Genomic DNA, 23,057 nt, shown 5'->3' with positions numbered 1-23,057 from the left:
GGGGGTTTTAATGCCAAGTCGACATGGCAGTTAAAAACTGCATTCAGACTGCAGTGTCAGGCCTGGGACATGTTTTACGTTGCTACCTAAGTGGGTGGCACAATAAGTGTTGCACGACCACTGGTATCATTTAATTTACAAGCCCTGGGTAAATGGTATACCATTCTACAGGGTAATTAATTATGCCAAAAAGGTGAACACCTATTTTATCCTGTTTAAAGGACGGCCAAAAGCACTTTAGCAATGGTTAGGGCCCAGAGTCCTAAAGTCAATAAAAACGAATTGAGCAAAATGTGGAGGGAAAAAGGCAAAAAGCATGAGTGTGAGCCATGCAGGTCACCCCACCTTGGAATCCCTTAAGTCTCTAGTTTTGAAAAATTTACAGGATTTCTAGGGTTTCTCAGTTTCCGCCAAAATCCACTGCTACCCACATTGCAAAAAAGGGGCAGTTTTCAGTGGAAAATGTGATGTGTCCATGTTGCATTTCGAGCCATTTCCTGTTGCGAGCACTAGGCCCACTCACACAAGAGAGGTGGCATTATTATTGGGAGACTTCGGGGGAATGCTAGGTGGTAGGACATTGTGGCTCCTCCCAGATTCCAGACGTTATCCTCGCAGAAATATGAAAAAAATGTGTTATTTTTATAGTCAAACTTTGAGGTTTGCAAGAGATTCTGTGTAAGAAAAGCTAGAGAGAGCCACGCAGGTCACACCACCTTGGATTCCCCTAGGTGTCTAATTTAAAAAAATGTATAGGTTTGCTAGGTTTCCTGTAAGACCTAGCATTTTTTGGCCTGTTTCCCCTTTCTATTTGCTTTATGGCCTCCTCATTTTGACTCTGCGCACTTTCTCACTGCTGTTCAGTGTTAAAGTGAAAGTGCTCCTGCTGTAAATTGTTATTACGGATTGGTGTTTCAATGATTGCCATATCTGATTGACTGGTAAGCCCCTAGTGAAGTGCACTGAGTGTGCCAGGGCCTGTAAATCAAATGCTACTAGTGGCCCTGCAGCACTGATTGTGCCACCCACATTAGTAGCCCTGAAAAGGTATCTCGGACCTGACACTGCAGGGTCTGCTCGCAGTTTGTAACTCCCATGTTTACCTGGCAAGTGCACCCACTTGCCAGGCCCTAATCTTCCCTTTTCCTACATATAAGTCACCCCTAAGGTAGGCTCAAGGTACCCCTGTGGGCAGGGTGCCGTGTATGTTCAAGGTAGGAGATGTACTGATTTGTTTGGCATGTCCTGGTAAGGAATTTCAGTGCATTTTGTTTTTCACAATGAAAAGGCCATCTGTCCCATAGGGTAGAGTGGGAGTTTTACTTATTAAATCTTATAAGCATAAATTCACATTGGGAAAAGATAGGGGAATTGAGTTTAGTATGCCTTAAGATGATTTTTATGTTCTGTGTTTGAAAATACCATTCTTCGAAAGTAGGCATATTCCTACTTAGCCATCCTGTGTGCCTCTGCTGGGTTTGTGGATTGACTGTCTGGCTTTGGAGTGACAGGGGCTGTAGATGTGCATTCTCTTCAGACAGCCACTGGGGGGTCAAGGTGTGTCCTGCCTTTCCTGGATGAGTAAGGCTGTGCTGAACAGACCTGGGCTGCATTGAGAGTGGCAGGAGGAGATTTCCTTGCACCTGAATGGACCTGGTCTGCCTTGAACAATGCTGGACTAAGCACAGAGAGTCTCTGCCTGAGAGAACAAAGGAGTTTTGAGTATAAATATTGAGCCCCAGACCCAAGAACTTTGGAACTCGCTAGAATCAAGGAACCTGCCAAGAAGAGCAGGAAAAGCTGCCAGGAGGAGGACTGCCCCTTTGCTGTGTTGTTGCTTTTTTGGGTTGGCCTGCAGTTGCTGCTTCTGCCTTGGTCAGTGAAAGGACTGGACTGAACTTTCTTTACTTGTACTGAGTATCTCCAAGGGCTTGAAGTAGAGCATGCCTCCTGTTCTGAAGTCTCAGGGAATGCAAAGACTTCATCAACCTCTGGGTACCGCTTCGGAAACCATTGTTTTAGTAGTCATAGAGAAGGGAAAAGCAGCCATCTCCGTCACTTCCTCCGTAGCCCAGCTGTGTTTCCCGAAGGCACCGCAGAAAGCACCGCCACATCTCACACCACAACCCTGGTCTCACTTATGACCACCGCCGCCTCCACCGAGCCGCTACTTGCACAATGAGCTGTGGGCACAGCACTCCACAACACCTCACTTCACTAAGCCACCCTGGTCTCACCGATGCCATCGCTGCCTGCTGATTTCGATAACCGTGACAGCATCGTGGCTCGGGGCACCGTTCCTAAGTTTCACGATGCACCGCTTCATCCACACAGCAGTCTGGGCCGACTGACGCCAGCTCCCGCTAACCGACTCTGTCGCTTGCACGCAACCAGCCAGTACCGCATTGAGCAATGCCTCGCCCTGCACCCTGGTCTCATTGACCCCGTCTGAACAATTGTCACCGAGCCGCTGTCTGCATCGGATCATGAGGGCAACCCACCCTGCACCGATTCCATTACCAGCTGCAACAAGAAAGGTACTGTTCACGAGTCCATCCACGCACGTACCAATGTAGTCGGCTGGAACATTAGACTCTGTTGTCTTCAGCATCGCGGTAGCCCCGGACAGAGCTACTGACTCGGAAGAACTGTATTTTTGAGATATTTCTGCAATTTTAAGGATATCTTGCAAAGTATATATTTTGAAGTACTGTATGTTGGATTCTTATCGTTTTGGTCCCGTTTTGGGTAAATAAAGATAGTGGATAGTTTTCTAAACTGGTATGGTGTCCTTTTGTAGTGTTTTCAATGTACTACTGTTGGTAGGCCTGGGCGGTAAATTCCGTTCCGCTCGCGGAATTTGCGGAATTTCGCGTTCCGCGGAGAACGCGAAATTGCTCAAAAGTCTGCTTTCCGCGATTTCGCGAAATTTTTGCTTGTTCGCGTTCTCAAGATGCGTGTTCGCGAGATATTTTTCCCCGAGCACGCAAACAGCAATTGTGAACAGGAAAAAAGCATCGCGAACAAGCAATTCCGCGTGTTCGCGGAATTTCTGCGTGTTCGCGGAGATTTTTTACCGTTTCGCGGAGATTTGCGTAACACAATTACGCGAATTCCGCCCACCCCTAACTGTTGGTTATGTGCAAATGCTTTACATACTGCCTCTGAGATAAACCTGACTGCTTGTGCCAAGCTACCAAGGGGGTGAGCAGGGGTTATTTTTGGAGTATTGTCCCTAGTTGGACAAACCATTGCCAAATAGAGACCCCCATTTCTAACATTTCGCTAGTTACCGACTGAACTCGGGCCTAAGATACTCAGCTACCTACATTGCAAAACAAATGGTCAGTTTTCAATGGAAAAATGTAATGTGTCCATGTTGCATTTTGGGCAATTTCCTGTTGCAGGCACTAGTTTTATCTGCACAAATGAGGTAGCATTTTTATTGGGAGACTTGGGGAAATGCTGGGTGGTAGGGCATTTTTAGCTCCTCACAGATTGCAGAAGTTTTCCTCACAGAAATATGATGGAAATGTGATTCATCCTTCAAACATTGAGGCTTGCCAAGAATTCTAAGTAGAAAAAGATGGTGAGAACCATACAAGTCACCCCACCCTGGATTGCGCTAGGTGTCTAGTATTCAAAAAATTACAGCTTTGCTAGGTTTTACTAGTTGCCGACTGAGCTAGGGTCCAATAGTCACACCACTCGTAATGCAAAAAAAGCGTACGTTTTAAGTGGAAAATGTGATGTGTCCATGTTGCATTTAGGCCATGTCCTGTTGGGTGCGCCAGGCCTACTGTTAGAAATTGGGTCTCTATCAAAGCTATGCCCCCTGTGCAAGCAGGGGCCAGTCATAATTAGGTAATTCAGATAAACACTATAAATTAACCTGTGCTCACCCTCTCGTAGCTTGGTACAGAGCGGCCGGGTTTAACTGAAGTGGCAATGTGTAAAGTATTTGTTCAACGCTTAAACAGCGAAAACACAACACAAAACTAATCCACACCATGTTAGAAAATAGGGATTAATTTCATGAATAAAACACAACCAAAATGACAAAACGCCAATAAGTAGAACCGGAATTATGAACTTGAAAAGAATTCTTGAAATATAGTGCCTAGAAACTTAAACCGCCAACTGGGGCTTTCTGGTAAAATCTGAAGTCAGGCTAACCATGATGGAGCACGGGTTGGATACCAGAGCCATGCAGGATGCACTGCAAACAGTAGCTTCACGGAGGAAGCATTGACGGCAAAGAGCAAGATGCGAGTTTTGGTCAGAGATGATACGTTGCTGACGATCCTTAGGATTGTAGGTGATAGGTTGGTTCCGAGTCGCACAGCTGGGAGATGCGTCATCATCAAATCCCTTGTGAGGCATTAAGCCGCACTGTAGGTGCTGTGATGTCCTCGAAGTGGTGGTGAAGGAAATGCATTGATCACGAAAAGTGCAAAGTCGACGATTCACGGATTTTGGTGCCGGAGCACAGGGAAACCCTCTTCCACGGGCCTAGGACTGAATTGGCACCACTTGGCAGGGTGCGACTCACAGATGGCAGAGTCCAGGTGCTAATTGGAAAAATGTAGTGAAGTCTTTGATGTCCCTGAGACTTCAGAACAGAACGCAAGCAGACAAGCCCATGGAGTTATTCTGGGTTCAAGTGGTGTGGGTCCAGTCCTTCTCACCCAGGCAGAGAAGACAGCAGGCAGTTCAGCACCGCAGAAAAGCAGTTCTTCCAGAGCAGCAGTCCAGCAGAGTAGCACACCTTCAGGAGCACAGCAGTCCCTCTTCCTGACAGAGAATCCACAGGTCAAGAGGTCTACTGACTTGATAGGGTCACAAGTCCAGTTCTTATACCCAGTGATGCCTTTGAGGGGAGGTGACTTCAAAGAGGGACTTTAAAGTGCACCAAGGTCCTCCCTTTTCTGCCCTGGCTCCAGGCACACTACAGGGGAGCAGATAGTTATTTGTGTGGGAACAGACACATGCCATTCAGGTGCAAGTGCCAGACACTCTCTCCCCTCCTGTCCAGGAGGACCCATCAGGATGTTAATGGCCCAGCAGAATGTGAAGGGCCCAAAAGGCATACCTAAGCTCCCTTTGTGTGTGACTGTCCAGAGGGAATGCACAAAGCCCAGCTGTCACCAAACCCAGACATATATTGGAGATAGGCAGCAGGCACAAAGGGCTTCAGAGCGTAAAAATTCCAACTTTCTAAAAGTTGCATTTTCTAAAGTTGCAATAATAAATCCAACTTTACCATTAAATAAAATGTATCATTACATGTCCATAGGTACCAAACATGGTGGTTCTACTCCTTCTCAATCAGGAATTGTACTTGATAAATGTATTAAGGCATACCCAAAGTTATCTATTGAGAGGCGTAGACCTCACAGTAGTGAAAAACTGATTTGCAAGTTTTTCAACACCCGGTCACATAAAACTAAAAAGTATATGTCTTCCCTTTTATTTACACAGTACCCTACCCCATGAGCAACCTAGGGCCTACCTTAGGGGTGACTTATGTGTAATAAAAAAGGAGTTTAAGACATGGCAAGAGGTTTTAAATGCCAAGTCGGCATGGCAGTGAAACGGCACATACAGGCTTTGCAGTAGCAGGTCTGAGACACATTTCAAAGTATCCTTAAGTGGGGTGTGGTCTCGCCGGCTGCAAGATGGCCGCACCTTGAGTGGGCTCTGCCGGCCGAGCAAAATATCTGCCACAATCCGAGGGAACGTATACTCTCCCAGATAGATACAGAGAGAGATGACACTGCCCTCACTGCATGGCACACCTACAATCCAGTGGGCACAATCTGAGTGACGTGTGGTTGCTGTTGGAGATGTGAACTTGTCAGCCGATGACGCAGCAGAGCAGGCCACGAGAGAACTGGCTGGGACGTGCCTGGTGCGTTCTGGTGCAAAGTGCTGGATGCATAACTGCACATCAAGGCCACGACTACACTGCGGCATATATGTGGAGTACAGCCCAGTTGTGACACCTACACTGATGGAGGCCTGAAAAATCTACAGTGAGAACAGCGACTTGATGGGCCCGGGCACTGTGGTGGGTAAGCAAGATCTGTGTGGACGGCCAGGGTGCTGTGGCTGGCCCAAAGGACTAGTGCAGCGGAAGAAACCATGAAACAGGCCCCACGCCTGCTGCAGCAGCTACCACGCTATGCTACAAAGTAAGGAGTCAGGCGAGGGGGGTTGGCTGCAGGCCATCAGCGGCAGAACACACCAGATGCGTCACAATCATATCAACCCCCCCGCCCACAAGGTGACCCAACTAGCGAACCTTAGCGGACCTATCACTGTTGCACCGGGCCAGCCCACTCCTGTCTGCGCTGGGCCCATGGACCATGCATAGCCGATCCCCCTGCCCTGGGGACATTGCCACAAACAAGACTCTACATAACTTGGATCCCTCTGAACTGCCTTAGTACCACCTCTAACGTGAACTCATACAAACTACTGTTGGCCCTATCGGTGCGCTTAAAATATCGTCCCTCACCTATGTTGGGAGAGGCATCCATCGGCGGGGACGTAGTGAGATTTAGCCTGCTACCTGAGTAGACCAGCAAGAGGGCATAGAAATTGATACTGTGCACAGAAGATTCCCCTGGCCCTTCGACAGCTACAGCCCTCTGGAGAAGCTGGCATCGGGGACTGGCCGGAGCCACCTGGGGCGGGGTGGTGGCCTGGGCGCAAGGCAGATCGAGCTGTGAGCGCCATACAACAGGGACATTGCAGACTACGTGCCCAGCAGCCAGAAATGCCCTAATCACCTATGCCTACCAAGGAAATAGATGACAATGAGGCTGCTGGGAATCGGTCGAGGCAGTTATACCATCAATTACAGCTGGATACCACGGTCATAAACTACACAACCCCCGCATTGCAACAGGAGGCAAACTAAGGAGATACCAACCAGCTGACTTGCCCCACGGGCCGTGGCGCTGCCAGGTGCTCCCCTGTCTCCTACCCAAGTGTGCCAACACACTCCAAATCATAATAAAATGGGGAAGACAGACACAAAACAGAACAAGTTTATCTTTGAAAAATGGCAGACCGGACACCATTGGGAACTTTCACAAGATGCGGAACAATAGGCAATGCAGACGGATAATGCGGGAGTACAAGAGGATGATATTCGCTCTCTTCTCTCATAGGTCAAATCCAGCCCAAAAACAATAGTCTCCAAAATAGATCATCTCACTACCAGGCTTGATCAGATGAAACAGCGGGTGGACTCGCATGACTCCCGGATTGCGCACCTAGAATCCGGGGTCTCCGATGCTGACAACGCCCTCACCGAAGACCGACAGCGCTTGTTAAAAATGGACAAGGTGCTTGATCTCAGCTGTGCCAAGAACAAAGACCTAGAATCTTGTTCTAGTAGGAATAACCTATGCATTATTGGAATCCCCTAATCTACAGACATCTCCAAGATGGAAGACTACCTGGAATCCTTACTCTGCGGACTGTTTGGTACAACACTGTCTGATATCTTCATTGTGGAACAGGCACACAGTTCGCTAGGTCCACATCTGCCTCCCGGAGCTCCTGCTCGGCCAATAATAGCCCACTTACTGAATTATCGAGACCGTGACGTGATCCTGTGGAAGGCCAGAGAACTAGGAGACATCAGGCGTCAGGAAAACACCCTCTCCTTCTACCTTGACTTTACTCTGGCGGTACAGACAGCAAGACGTGATTTTCTACCAGCATGTTTAGAAGTTTGGGATTTGAGTGCGGGGTGAGTACAATACCTCAACCTGATTGGGGGGGTTGGAGTGGGTGGGGAGGCCTGGGAGGTCCTGGTAGAGCAATGGTTTAGAGGTTTGTTAGATTTGATTACAGTTTCCTCACTGCTTAAGGTAACTCAGGATCAGCTAACTGTCATATTAAGAGGCTGCACCACCGTTTCCAATGGTACAATTCCCACAAACCTTCGGCACAGACAGTGAGACAAGTCAAGACAGGTACATACAACAATTGAACCATGACTAATGTAACCTTTCTAACATTGAACATTCAGGGTATCAATGACCAATGCAAATCCCGTCTCATGCATGCATACCTCATGAGACATGATGTAGATGTCTGCTTTTTGCAAGAGACACACTTATTCACCAGTAACACGACTCGGCTCCGCGCCCGCTGGTGGGGCAACTCCCACTCATCAGTATACTCAAACAATGCTAAGGGGGGTAACATCCTACTCAAGAAGTATCTTCCATGGCGCATCACGCACACCCACATAGACCCCAATGGCAGATATGTTATACTGAAGGGCACAGTATACACGCATCCATTGATCATGGCGGCTGTTTATGGACTCAACTCGGACAACTTCTTACACCATATTTGTAGACTGATAGCACAGCGTGACCCTTGCTCATTAATTTGCTGTTGAGACTTTACCGTTGTGCTATAAAGGAACCTAGATCATTAGAGCACCAGACTACAACACCCGCAAACGCAGAGACACTAAACTCTCTCATAACTGACAATGCACTTCTGGATGTGTGGCGATGTGCCCACTCCAGGGGACGAGACGGCACCCGTTTTCTACCTCACTCAACTCTTGGTCCTGCATCAACCTGTGGTTAGTATCTATAGATGTAGCTTTGGTCTACTTCTGTTGAACATTTGGCATGCACTGTCTGACCACTCCCCTCTGCGAGTGGTGCTACAAATTCCCCAGGCCCTACTGCATATGTTCTCATGGCGCCTTCCCTCACACGTGCTAAGGGACACAGCATTTAAGAAATTTGTACCGCCATTTAAGTTTTTTTTGCATTAACTACCGGCTTGGTCAACTTACCCTGCTCAATGTGGGGGGCATTCAGGGTAGTAATCTGCGGTGTGTGTATAGCTGAGTAGTTTTCAGTGCTCTGAGCGATTAATAGGACCCTGGAAAGACTGGAAGTGGAAATCAAAATGTTGGTCCAAGCATATAACAACAATCCCATGTCCAGTACACTAGCTAAGATTAGAACCAGACATTCAGAACTAACTGTGGGTGTGCCTATTGTCGATAGCTTCCTTTATTTGGCTCCATATATACTTGACCTTTAGAGCGGACATCAACTACGGAGGGTTTCTATTAAAGCATATCGTCCCCTCTCTTGGGATTGGCAAGCCCATTTCCTGTAAGTGTGGTTCTACACTTATTGTGTTAGTTACAGCTATTTGGAGTGTTCAATACATTGGGGTACATACCTAAACTAGTCTTTATGTCCCTTAGTTGCCACGAAGTGGGCCATCTACTTTGAACCGTTATCCTGATGAACGACTACTTTTGAGTCTTGAGGCTCTGACTGCTGAACCATATGTAAGGTTACTGATTTAGGTTTTTCCGTCTACATAAATCTAGTAGAAGTTGCAATGTGTAGCTCATCCAGTTTATTTTTTGCTCCATAACCCTCATCTCTTAACTTCTCTACGTCACACACCTGATTAGACGTATCCAGGGCCTCGGCATGTCATTATAGAGACAGTATGTATCATCCTTTCATTCCTTTTTTTCTTGTAGTTATTCAAGAGTCACAGATCTTTTAAATATTCGTTCTATTTTCTATAACCATTCTATTCTCAGGAACAGCCCTGTCAGAGTCATTTACTCCAAGTTCATATCTGGATGCAATCATATGGGTTAGTTTTGATGTTATCCTTTAATTTTTTCCGTGTATTAGTTTCCATTATATCTGTTTACTTTCTTTTCTGCATTGGGTTTATTTCGGATCTGTGTGTCTTTCTCTAATTATCGCTACATTGTCACCATCTGTTTCTAGCTATATGACACGTTGGGTGATATGGATTTCCCTGTACCACTATACACAGGTGGTTGTGGTGTACCTTTAGTCACCTTGCTCCTTCTAATTAATAAAAAAATGTAAAATGCAAAAAATCCGTAATTATGTACATATTGATCTTGTTTGTTTGCTCCCACAGAATATAACATATTGTTCTGTGTAGAGCCCGTTTTTAATATATCCATGATGACAGATGACTCATCTGCACTGAATTAAATTTAGAACTTTGCGCCCTGATGAAGGATGGTGTAAAGTACATGGTTCCCCCGAAACGCGCGTCAGCACATCTTCGTTGTTTTTGTATATTGTGTGTAATTTGTTATTGTGTTCCTGATTGGAGTCTATTGTGATATTGTTATCTGTGTTTTTTCACATTATATGTTTTTTTCATGTTTTTCTTTTGTTATTTGTGGAGACATGTACTGAATTTGTATGGCTCTCTTCTTACTAGACTAGGGCTCCCATGCAGTCTATGAATTTCATGCAGAACTATTGAATGTCATTTTTATTGTATATATTTATGTGATGAGAGTATTTACAAAAAAGGGAAAACATTGTTTTCGATAATAAATTAAGCAAACCATATTTCTGTGGGACATTGTTTATTCTTGATTCTTTACAGAACTGTACAAAAAACTAGATAAGGGGTAGATTAGCGTTTATTGTTGTTTCTTTCCCCGGTTCTCCCCTTATTCATTATGCTGTCAGGGACCCTCTTTTGTGTATTTTACATAGCTTCACATCTGCCACAGTTTCACACCCATTCCATAATCAATGGAAAAGCCTCTACACAGAGAAAGTGCTCACTAGTGGGTAGTATAGATCAGAGACGCAACTAGAGCCACATTTCAGGGGGGGGGGCTAAGAAAAAAATTCGGGGGGGGCTGAATCTTTTAAGCCATAGGCAAAGTGGAACTGCAGGGACTCTTAGAAGGGGTGAAACAACAGCGAGGCCTCATTAATATGCAAATGGTCTTTTAAAGACCTGTGAAGTGCTCGAGAGCTGTCTCATCCCGGGCTGCCACACACGAGGGGGGGGGGGGGGGCTGAAGCCCTTTGAGTCCAATGGGTGTTGCGCGCCTGGTATAGATGAAGATCAGCTCAGGCCCTAGGCAGGAGAGGAACTGAGTTCTAGTCTTGGCGTCAGCTCAATATCCTGGTATTCTCGTCGAATCACTTATTTCGCCCATACCTCCAACTAAAAGGAGTCATTTACTCATGGTCAGACAATTTTCGTAAGAAACTGGTGAGGTGAGAGGTAAGTAAGAGAAAGTAAGACAGGCACTTTAAGGTGGTCTAGACTAAAGGGAATGGGATTGACTGTAAAAACATGACACTTGAAGAGACTTGCCGTTGCTTGGCTGACCGCATGGAAACAAAGCTCTCCACTGGCTTCCGTAATGCAGGCTTCTGGTGCATTTAATTACATTCTGTCATAAATGTGGGGACCAGGCTGTCAGGCACAATGAGCACCTAACTACTAACGTAATCATGGGGGCACTGGAGCGCTGAAAGGAGGTGACAACCTTTAGATTGCAGAATAAGGGGCAAAAGGTAATTTCAGTTTCAGCATCACAATGAATATTTTGTATCTAATCAATTGCACATTTTCAGGCCCACTGACATTGCAAAACGAAGGAAATTTGTATATTGGTAGTCGAAAAGGAAATTACCTAGGGCTCTGCCTTCCACAAATAAATACATTGTTGCCCAGTAGTTCTTTTTGAGTATTTTAGTTTTTTTCTGAATTAAATGAATACGAATACTAAACAAAGGCCTGTCCGAGTGGTTTTATATCCACTGGACATGATAAATTCCCTGTAAGAGTTGAGTGTGCTACGTAATTCTTCGTCTTTCATCCTCTACAAGGGACAATGACTCCCTTTGTGTACTAGAAGATCAAGAATGACCTGGCCCAAGTCATTCTTGTGGCTCCGAACCGGGCAAAGAGATTCTGGTATCCAGATTCTTTGAATAGGCATCGATCCTCCAATCAGATTACTACTTTGGGAGGACCTTCTATCACAGTAGTAGGGAAGGGTCCTCCCCCCGAGCCTGTCAACTCTCGCCTCTATGCTTAGAGATTGAGCGGTGATAGTTCACAGCTTTTAACCTTCCTCCCGAAGTATGTAATGTTAGTTTGGCAGCCAGGTGGCCCTCCCATAAGATAGTCTACGCCTGCTGTTGGCAAACATTTGTAAAATATTGTACATTAAGGTCTATTGACCCTGTTACTGCTCATCTAGCCACTATTATTCTTTTCGTTCTTACCCTTACCCAGCAGGACTCTGCTTTGGGTACTCTCAATGATAATCTTTCTTCTCAGTCCGCTTTCTTCCGGATGCTGGACCATCCCTCCCTGTTATAGTCCCCTGTTGTAAATAGATTCTTAAAAGGTCTTGTACATATGTTTCCACCAACGTCCTTTATCATGCCCCAGTGGGACCTTAAATTGGTTCTCAAATACCTTATGTGTGCTCCCTTTGAGCCTTTCTATAATTGTCCCATTCAGCTGCTTACCATCAAGACAGCCTTACTGGTGGTGATAACAGGCATTGTCATGCAAGCCTCCCCACATGATAACGTTTGTAGATAGGGGGCTGCTTTCACTAGAGCTTCACTCACGCTATCCAACTTTTTTGCTCCCCTGCCTCTCTCTAAGGAAGAAGAGCATCTCTACTGTCTGGACCCAAAAAGAGCATTGTCGTTCTACCTTGACCGCACAAACAAGTTCTGGGTGGACAACCAACTCAAGGTGGGTTACATGAGAGCTAACAAAGGTCAGGCAGTGCAGAAATTGACCATTTCCCGCTGGGTTGTTCTCTGCATTAAAATCTGCTAGCCCCATGAGAGCTTAGAAACTCATTCCTTCAGGCGGAAGACTGCAACCATCGAGTTGGCTTGAAGTGTCCCAGTTCTGATTATGAAAAATAATGTGGTGACCCTGTGTCCCTCAGAACCTGGGTATTTGTATTATATGGCTACAATGGTTCTGTCGGGGAAATACAATTGCTTTGGGATGTTCACAATATAAATACATTACATGTAACATGTATCCATGATTCAGGAAGAGAAAAGAACAACACCCAAGCGAAAGTTTCAATCAATATTTTAAGAAGTAACAAATAAATTGGGCTACAATGGTACAATTGAAAGAATTGTGAAAGAGGGGTGACATGTAGAAGTAAATACAGACAATACACTTAGTACACTTAGTATAACAAATAAAGGAATAGTTGGGAAAGTGCGATTTTTGGTAAAGTCCATATGATTGATCGCATACGCCTCCTGTTCATATGTGAATAGGCTTTTGAACTGAGACGTTGCGTAGACTCTTAGTATGCGTCGACGTTTCGACCCTATTTAAGGCGCAAAAATTTTTAATAAGCGTCACGGCGGATCTTCTTCGGGACGGAGGAGTGTATGTAGCCTGCGGAGTAAAATAACTTCTTTAAGGGTGTGTGCTAATGCGAACAAGTGATTAAATCAGTGTTCAGAAAGGTAATGATGCTTACCCTGCGCAAGTCATTAATCACTGCGCGTGTATTATGCTTCTTTTTCCAAAAAATGGGGTTGATTTATGTTTTTAATAAAGAGCTATTTCGGAGGTAAATAATTTCCAGCATGAACCATGGCTACGTAGCCATGGGAGCTGGATTCGCTCCTAGCTTGGCCAATCTGTATATGGATGACTATGAGGATACTTACCTATATGACCTAACCAACCCTTACCTAAATAACATCTCAATCTGGAAGCGTTATATCGATGACGTGCTTATGGTATGGACAGGCAGTGAACAAAGTCTAATGGAGTTCAAGACATGGCTTAATGGACGTACCACTGACATACAGTTCACCATGTCCTATAATAATCAGACCATTGACTTTTTGGATATAACAATACAAAATGAGGAGGGAAGACTTTTTACCACACTCTAGACCAAACCAACGGCACGAAACACCACCTTGAAATATGATTCCCATCATCCAAGATGCCTCAGGGATAATTTGCCTTATGGTCAATTCTTAAGATTACGGCGGAACTGCTCCAAAAGAAGTGACTTTTACAAAGAAACAGACATTCTCATAAAAAAACTCAGGGATCGTGGCTACCCGAAAGGCCTGCTAAATCGCTCACGTAAAAGAGCTTGGTACCGACCCAGAGAAACTCTGCTGGAAATCCAACCACACAGGGAAGACATTCAGAAACTGGTGTGTGTGTCCACCTTCAACATACGCAGTCATGAAATAAAGAAAGTCGTACTTAGATATTGGAATCTAATAAGCACTGAAATTGGAATACAGGAGAAACCCATGTTTGCTTTTAAACGAGCCAAAAACATCAAAGACTATGTAGTAAGTTCCTTCCTTGGAACGGAGAAACCACAAGACCTGAGACAACAACTTAACTTACCACCATTAATGGGACATTTCAAGTGTAGCACATGTAAGGCTTGTGAATCTACACTAACTGGTACGACTTTTCAACACCTTGGAAGAACATATCACCTACGACATCACAGTAACTGCAACAGTCACAATGTGATCTATGCCATCAAATGCCCCTGTGAAAAAATCTACGTAGGACAGACTACCCAGAAAGTAAAAACTAGGATTCTACAACATCAAAGTAGAATCCGTTGTAATGTGCAGGGAGCCCCCCTGGCTGACCACTTCATCACAAACAACCACACAGCTGATGACCTACAATGGTGGGTAATTGAAAAGGCGACACTCCATCCTAGGGGCGGGAGCATACTCCAAACACTCAACTTTAAAGAATGCAGATGGATTCACCTGCTAGACTCAGTTAAAAATGGGTTAAACGAACAGGAGGAGACATATGAGCAAATGACAAGACTTTAGAATCTTGCAATTGCATATGATTTTGTATGACCATGCGCAGTAAACCCTTCTATGACCATATTTAACTTGTACTATGGTACTTTAATTCATGAATGAAAAAAATTTTTATGGAAAAAGTCAGTGACAATTTTTGTTTATGCATACCCTGAATATGCTTCCTTGTGACTACATATGACTAACTAATTTGCATTATTCTGCTGACCAACCTACTGTTTAAATAAACTGTATTCCATTTGTGTTAATATTTAAACATGTTACAATGTGGGCATTGAGCTAAATGTCATTATTTACCCAGTGCTTAAACGCTATTTGAATTAGTTATCTGACTGTTGGAACACCTTCAAAATGTGGTATTTCATTTTTTTGGGCTGTGTTTAATGTCAATTTTGACACCTCCCCTTGACTCATGGCCACAACAGAGTTAGCGAGCTAGTTGCTCTCTTTACATCACATCCCTTGCTTCTACACAGGTGTTACTGGTAAAATCCCTGCTCCCTCTGTCATGTGAGAACGTGCACGTCAAAGCCACGCTCATCTGCATACATAAACAGGCTCCAATCTCCCGCCTCAGTATCGCTTCGCACTGAGAGCTGGAGAGATGTAATTTTCAGCAGATCGTGGCAAGTGTCTTAACCCCCTGGCCCTTGACTTTCTGTAAATCTAAAATAGACTCGTCTTTTAAATGCCTCACTTTCTTTGCAGTAAATCACCCGACTGACTGAAAGAATTAACTACTTGGACTTTTGCCAAACCTCTTTGACTCGTGTCTCCTGTGAGGTACGTTCTAATTAACTGTGTATCATGTTCATGCTGGAAATTATTTACCTCCGAACTAGTTCTTTATTAAATGCCTCACTTTTAAATCACCCGACTGGCATGAATAGACAAACAGCAATTATTAAGCTGTCCTTTGACTTCCTTTTAAACAGGCTCCTCTTTAAATCCCTCATTTTCGCTTTGAAATAGACAACCACCTGGCTTTTGACCTTCTTTCCAAACAGGCTCGGCTTCAAATCCCTCTCTTTTTTGCTTCAGGTAAATCACCTCACTGGCATGAAGGAATTAATTGCTTAGAGACGTGCTAGTACCTCTATGTTATCCTCATGTTCGGAGCAACTTTTTCTGGGGCGCTTCTTTATTTGTACACTAAGCCACATATGCACTTGCACAAAGCCTGATTTATTTGTCTGAGCTTGGTTAAAGCCCATAGTTTGTCCGGTCCTTGTAAATAGCTATCAGTTCATTGATATTTGATATTATTACCCCACAGGTCAAACATAAATCGACCCCGTTTTTTGGAAAAAGAAGCATAATACACGCGCAGTGATTAATGACTCTTGCGCAGGGTAAGCATCATTACCTTTCTGAACGCTGATTTAATCACTTGTTCGCATTAGCACACACCCTTAAAGAAGTTCTTTTACTCCACAGGCTACATACACTCCTCCGTCCCAAAGAAGACCCGCTGTGACGCTTATTAAAAATGTTTGCGCCTTACATAGGGTCGAAACGTCGACGCATACTAAGAGTCTACGCAACGTCTCAGTTCAAAAGCCTATTCACATATGAACAGGAGGCGTATGCGATCAATCATATGGACTTTACCAAAAATCGCACTTTCCCAACTATTCCTTTATTTTTTATACTAAGTGAACTAAGTGTATTGTCTGTATTTACTTCTACATGTCACCCCTCTTTCACAATTCTTTCAATTGTACCATTGTAGCCCAATTTATTTGTTACTTCTTAAAATATTGATTGAAACTTTCGCTTGGGTGTTGTTCTTTTCTCTTCCTGAATCATGGATACATGTTACATGTAATGTATTTATATTGTGAACATCCCAAAGCAATTGTATTTCCCCGACAGACCCATTGTAGCCAAAAGTGTCCCAGTTCTGGACATGTGCCAAGCAGCAACCTGGGCTGCACACGTTTGCCAAGCACTACTGCCTGGACAGTCAGGATGGCAATGACAGGCATTCCGCCCATTCGGTCCTGCAGGACTATTAGTTTAGATAATCCGTCCGCCGCCCACCTCCAGGATGGTATGGCTTGGGTATTTATTCAGAGGTAAGGAACCTGCAGCTAGAAGTCTCTATCAGATGAACAAGTTACTTACCTTCGACAACGCATTATCTGGCAGAGAAAATATCTAGCTGCAGATTCCTTACAGACCCATCCATGCCTCCCCTCTCTGCTGATTCATTCGATAGGCCTAAGGCACCTCCCTGTTAAGGGCCCTAGTTGTGACACACACAAGTCAGTTCACTTCATGGCTCTGTGCTTCTGGCATGGAAAAGTGAAAAGTAGCTGATGTGTTCACACCTAGGTGGCCCCTGTATAGGTGACCATGAATTCATAACTAATGCTAACAAGACCAATGACATAACGTGGAGACACCCGATGGCGTGCAGGGGTACTGCTCAAGCAAAGGTTTCTGTATCCAGCATAATGCCTGGGAAATTTAAAAGTAAGGAATCTGCAGCTAGATATTGTCTCTATCAGATAACGCGTTGCCAAAGGTAAATAACTTGTTTGTCAGTGCCACATCGTAAATCGCAGTTCACTATGCTGCCTCTACACGGCCTACAGACTGGCCAGAAAACACTAGACTCCTCTTCCCTGATGTGGTTGCAGGGGTCAGCCTGAGGTCTGACGGCCGGACAGCCTATGGTCCACTCATGCAACTCCATGCACTCTGCTTCTTAGGGATGGAATCTGGGGATCCTCCCGCAGCCCCAAGTGCTGGCGCCCTACCGCTGGTTGCAGCCCGATTCGCGTCTCTCCCTTGAAATACTGACTGCCCAGACGAGGAGCTTGTGTCCTTGAGTGTGGAGCCCACATCACCGCAAGCTCCAACACCGCACCACTAACTGCGGCAAGAGGCACTCCCCTCTCTGCCACCTCACTGTAGCCAGTATCGCCATGGGTTTGCCACTTACCAGCAGCACTTTTGGCTGCAGCTGTCAGCTCTGCTTCTCTGCCACTGCTCACTTGGTCGCCGAGGTCCTCTTGACAACCACGCTCTCTCCGTCACACCCGCAGGGTTCCTCAAAGGGCAATGTAGTCCGCAGCGTAGCGGGGATCCTTGGTCGCCATTTTGCCTCTCCCTCTTTGCCACATCCATTTGCTCCGCCGGTCCCCCAAACTTCATTCAGGTGCCTATCTGTGGCACCTCTGCACCATTCCTGCAGACTGGGGGTACCGTAGTGCTATATTTGGGCCCCTGAGGCCGTCTTATGGCATCAGGATGGCACTGGATGGGGCTTCACCGATTGGAGCGCAGGCTAGTGCTGCCTACTCCTTCGGCACCAAGCCACGTCCCGTCCATAGTCATCTTCTCGATCTCTGTATTATGTGAGGTTGAGGGTGGTGTGCTCAAACTGCATTTGTGCATCCTTTTTTTGGGCTGGCTGTCCTGGGGCAGGGGAGTGCTATTGGGCCATTTAGTCGGGTTAATATATATCAGTTTTGGTCTTCTGGCAAGTTGTCCGCTCTTCCCTCTACAAATGTGAGTACAATAGAATCATACTGCCTGGCTAAATTTTTTATCTTAAAAACGTTCAGTTCCTCTCTATGCAGGGTAATGCTTTCTGCCTCTGCCATTTCTGGGCCCTTCATCTCCATTGTTGGATGGGTGGAGCCATAGCCGAGTCCCACACAGTGGCAGGTGCTTGATTAGCAAGAACTACTAGTACCAAACTTATAAATCAGATGGTGGGCTTTTTAGGTCGGACACGTTTTGTATGATATATTTACTTAAAGGAGCTTTCAGCTAGCTTACCTTATTCATAGATGTATTATTAGTCATTCATATTTTGCTTCCGCCCCCTACAGCATACGGCATGGGGCAATGGGTCAGTCTACCGTTTGATTATCAGTCTACTACAGCCACTTGCTAACTTCACTTTAAGGGACTGCATTTTGCTCTTTCAAAAGGAACATACCCACACACAATGCAGTTTCCTTCATTGCTCATGTTTTTGTTTTTACTTGAATAGTACTTAAGTGTTGCGTTTAGAGCCTTAGGTGATAGAAGGATGCTTTTTTCCAGCTCTTCACGTTTTTGATCTGAGCACAGGGCACACTCCAGTTTAATCATTTCCCATCTCCTGCCAACTCTTTTGTAAATTCAGGCAAGAGTAACATGCTATTTCATAGCATACTAGATTGTGTCCATTTGAAACAGTTTTTTTTATAAAGTTATCCCTTTTCTTAGCACTCTTCAGTGTTTCATGCTATGTAATTTATTTGAGGAGTACAGTTATATTTGTAAACAAACATAGGCCCTGATTTCGATAAAAGACTTCCGCCTGACACCTACTCGGTCCTCGTACCGACTGACACCAGGTCGGCAGACCCGACCGCTTCATTAGGATGCGACTCAACACTGTTCGGTTGCATTCCTATATTTCACTATGGGAGCATGCATTATGGCCATAAACTGGCTCCTACAGTGAAATTGGAGGTGCAGTTTATCTCTGCACCTTGTGGCAGGCACCTCAAGGTACCTGCCACAAGGCTGCAGAAAAAGCTGAATAGACTTTGTTCGCCGTGCTGCCTGAGTGATGGCAACACAAAATGGCGGCGGAGCACAAAATGGCGGGTCGATTCGATCGTGATCAAAAATCGAAGTTCCTCAGACCCTCCTTTTGCCAGAACTCAGGTAAGATAGACTCATGCTAATCTGAGTCAATGTCGATAGTCATGAGGTCATCCAGTTGTAGCTGTAACATCATTCTTATGTTTTCTGTTACTTGCGGTTTGGGTTTTGGGATGCACATAGTAGCACAAAGATCACAGATAGCGGGACCACAGTGCATACAAAGGCAACAGGAGAAAATAATGGTCAGAATTATACCAAGAAATGTCAATGCTTTCCAACCCCATTTAGACAGTAGTCCCCAAAACCACTCCGTAAAAGACCAATCTCCTTCGTCCTGATGAATAGACTCAGAGATTATGTGCAACTTGGAGATAGCTTGGTATACTGTCGGAGCGTCATTAGGTATGAAAATACAGCAACTTGACCCGATCAATTTGCACACTCCACCACGATCTGCGAGAGCAAAATCTAAGGCAACTCGATTTTGTAATGTCATAAGACGGTCCGCTTATAGTTCTGCCGTGATGTTACTTAAGGCACCTACAGTGATGTCTATTGTAGTCTCTACGACACGGACTAGTTGCCTTTTATTTCTGATGTTGGTCATTGGACCCCAGAAGGGAAGAAATCCTTTGAGGAAATCTCCTCCCTCTTGACCTGCTGTGTCATTCGAATCAATAATCCCTCTGCCGTATCTGGTTCGATGATGATTTGCGGAAGCGGTGTAAGTAGGGGGAAGAAGAAAAGCTATATAACAAGTACCAGCGAAACCCGTTGGTAACCACGCATAAGCTCTATTATAGCAAATGAAATAGGTGCCTTGAGACGGCACTAGAGGAGGCGAGTTCTGAGAGGAATAAACATACGTATAGGAGCAGTTATTCCTTTGTATAGTGTCAGAAGAGCGATCGTTTATCTGTAAGCAGAAGTTGCCCTGATGTGGTATAGTCCAAATTGGTGCGGATTTTCTTTTCTTAACTTTATCACTAAGACTAGATATATATTGGGTGACGTTCCAGTTAGTGTACGCTTTTCTTTCGTCAATGGAGATTTTACTGTTTTCCATGATTTTAGCCATAGCTACCATTCCCTTAATCAAAGAACTATGACTAAAATCCGGATCACTAACATGTGAACTAACGGATCGTCTGAATTTGCTTTGATAAGCATTGGAGAAAATGACGAAGTAAGCCCCAGCAGAACCCTCATAAGAGAACGGGAGAACTAAATATGGCATTCCTTTCTCTGTGGTATGTGGCATAAGACCACACACCCAACAGTCAGTTGTATTTACCACTAACTGGTGCTGATGTAATAGCTGGACAAAGGAATTGTTATAATATTCAGTTCTTCTAATGAGTTCATGTGGAGGAAGAGTATGAAAGAGATGTGGAGAGACAGTAGAAGAAGACAAAGAGGAAGAAGGGGAGACAACTTTTGGCTGCAAAGCATAAATAATCCAACCGACAAACGCCAAAGCACTACACAATGATATAATGATACATAAAGTTATGCTGAAACGACTGTACATTATTTTACAGGATGCTTTCTTCATTTCATCTTTTCTCTCTCTATTACCTAGTGTAGTTTCCATCTTTCTAATGGTTGCTCACAGCAATCTTCCTCAATCGCTCAATCACGATTGTCTGCCGTCCTATGACACTACAAGTCCTGCAGGCCTATTGCCACTACTCAGGTCGTGATCTAGACTCCTACCGTGACCCTGCAACCGGGACAGAATACTACACAAGAGAGAAATCTTTTAAGTGTTCTTTGGTCTAGGTCTCAGATCGTATTGTTCCTTCCCCGGAACACTCTGGTCTTGGAACAATGTTCGTGGATTGGTCGTATCCAAGCGACGATGTGATGGAATTGCTTCCTGCAAAACGTCGTCGTCCTCTTTCTCAGACAGTGTCCCATTCAGGTGTCCATCACTGAAGGGTACGAATCGCACCTTCACAGTCACCAATACCCCTGTGTACCCATTGATCGTAGGGCAAAGGCAAAGGCACTTTCTTACAATGCACACCGTGAATCCAATTTTTCTTTCCTTCGACTTTCACTGCTGTTCTCGTTGTGAGTAAAACCATCAGGGGCTCTCGCCATCTGGGTTCCAAATTTCTTGTCCTCTGGAAATTTTTAATGCAAATCCAGTCACCTGGTCGGATGGAATGACCAGGGTCTGTGGAAGCCGTCGGCAGAGCACTCTGAACCTGTTGATGGAGAACACGCAATTTAGTCGTAAGATCATGCAAATAGTCAATCAGCATTGGATATGGCAAGTCTGAGTATTTCTTAGGGCGAGGGACTTCCCATATGTTAGCCGGACGTCCAAAAACCACTTCGTAAGGGCTAAGTCCCAAACGAGAGTGTACTGCAGTTCTGGTGGATAGCAAGGCTAACGGCAAAGCATCGGGCCAATTGAGTACTGTACTCGCTTGAACCTTTGCTAGTTTTAACTTCAAGGTTCCGTTGTAAAATTCTACTAAACCCGCTGACTGTGGATGATTTGCCGCATGGAACTTTTGCTTGATACCAAGACCTGCACAAACTTTCTGCATGACTTGGCCAACAAATTCGCTCCCATTGTCACTCCAGACAATGCGCGGCAAACCAAACCTGGGGAAAAATTCTTTTAGAAGGATTTTAGCTGTGGATAAGGCTGTGTTATCTTTTAAAGGATATGCTTCTATCCATCTTGAAAAGGCGCATACTACCACCAGAACATATTTGAGGTTGTTGCATCGCTCCATATGAATATAATCGATTTGCAACACCTCAAATGGATATGTCGGAGGAGCAAAGTGACCCGCCGGAGTTGGGGTTCCCTTTCCCGGGTTGTACATTAAACAAACAATACAGTGCTTCACTACATTGTCTGCACATTTTGGGATACCTTCATTCTGCCACACTGGAGCCAGAAGTTTACAGATACCTTTTGCACTTAAGTAGGCTGGACCATGTGCCATAGTAACCACTGGGAGAACATAGGCATTTGGTAACAGCCAACGTTGATGTTCAGATAATTCCACACAACAGCCCATCTCATCTAACATTCCTGTACTTTCTTTCCACTTGCTTATCTCCCTCTCTGAAGCCTCTTTCTGAATCGCTTTTACACTTTCCACTGTGTTCTCATACATTCCTCTCTCTCTGACCCAATTCGCAGGTCCTGCCACATACATTCGACTTGTTGAATCTCTCGCTGTCTTCTTCGCTATTTCGTCTGCAAACGCATTTCCTCGACCAACATCATCCGTAATCTTTTTGTGTGCACTACACTTCACAATTGCTATTTGGGTGGGTAAGGCAAGTGATTCGAGGAGATCAGTCACTAACTGACCATGTTGTATTTTGGTGCCATGTGAAGTGAGAAAACCCCTTTACTTCCAGAGACGCCCAAAGTTGAACGCTACACCAAAAGCGTATTGGCATTCAGTTACACGTTCACTCTTTTCTCTTTTGACAATGCACAAGCTCTCGTTAAAGCTATTAATTCTGCTGCTTGCACTGAATTGTGTCTAATGCGTGCAGTTTCCACAACTGTATGTAAAGTAGTTACAGCATAGGCTGAAACTGTATCTCCATTAGGCATTTTAAAACAAGAATCGTCTACCCATAGAGTTCCATCCGGATTCTCTAGCGGTGTGTCTTTCAGGTCAATTCTTCCTTTTGTCTCTTCCTCAGTACGGAAGAAACAATCATGCTGTTCCTCAACACTTTCCTCAACTGGAAGGGGCAACAGACTAGCTGGAT

This window comes from Triturus cristatus, chromosome 3_1, assembly GCF_964204655.1.
Source record: "Triturus cristatus chromosome 3_1, aTriCri1.1, whole genome shotgun sequence".
Lineage (NCBI taxonomy): Eukaryota > Metazoa > Chordata > Amphibia > Caudata > Salamandridae > Triturus > Triturus cristatus.
This window is presented reverse-complemented; position numbering follows the sequence as displayed.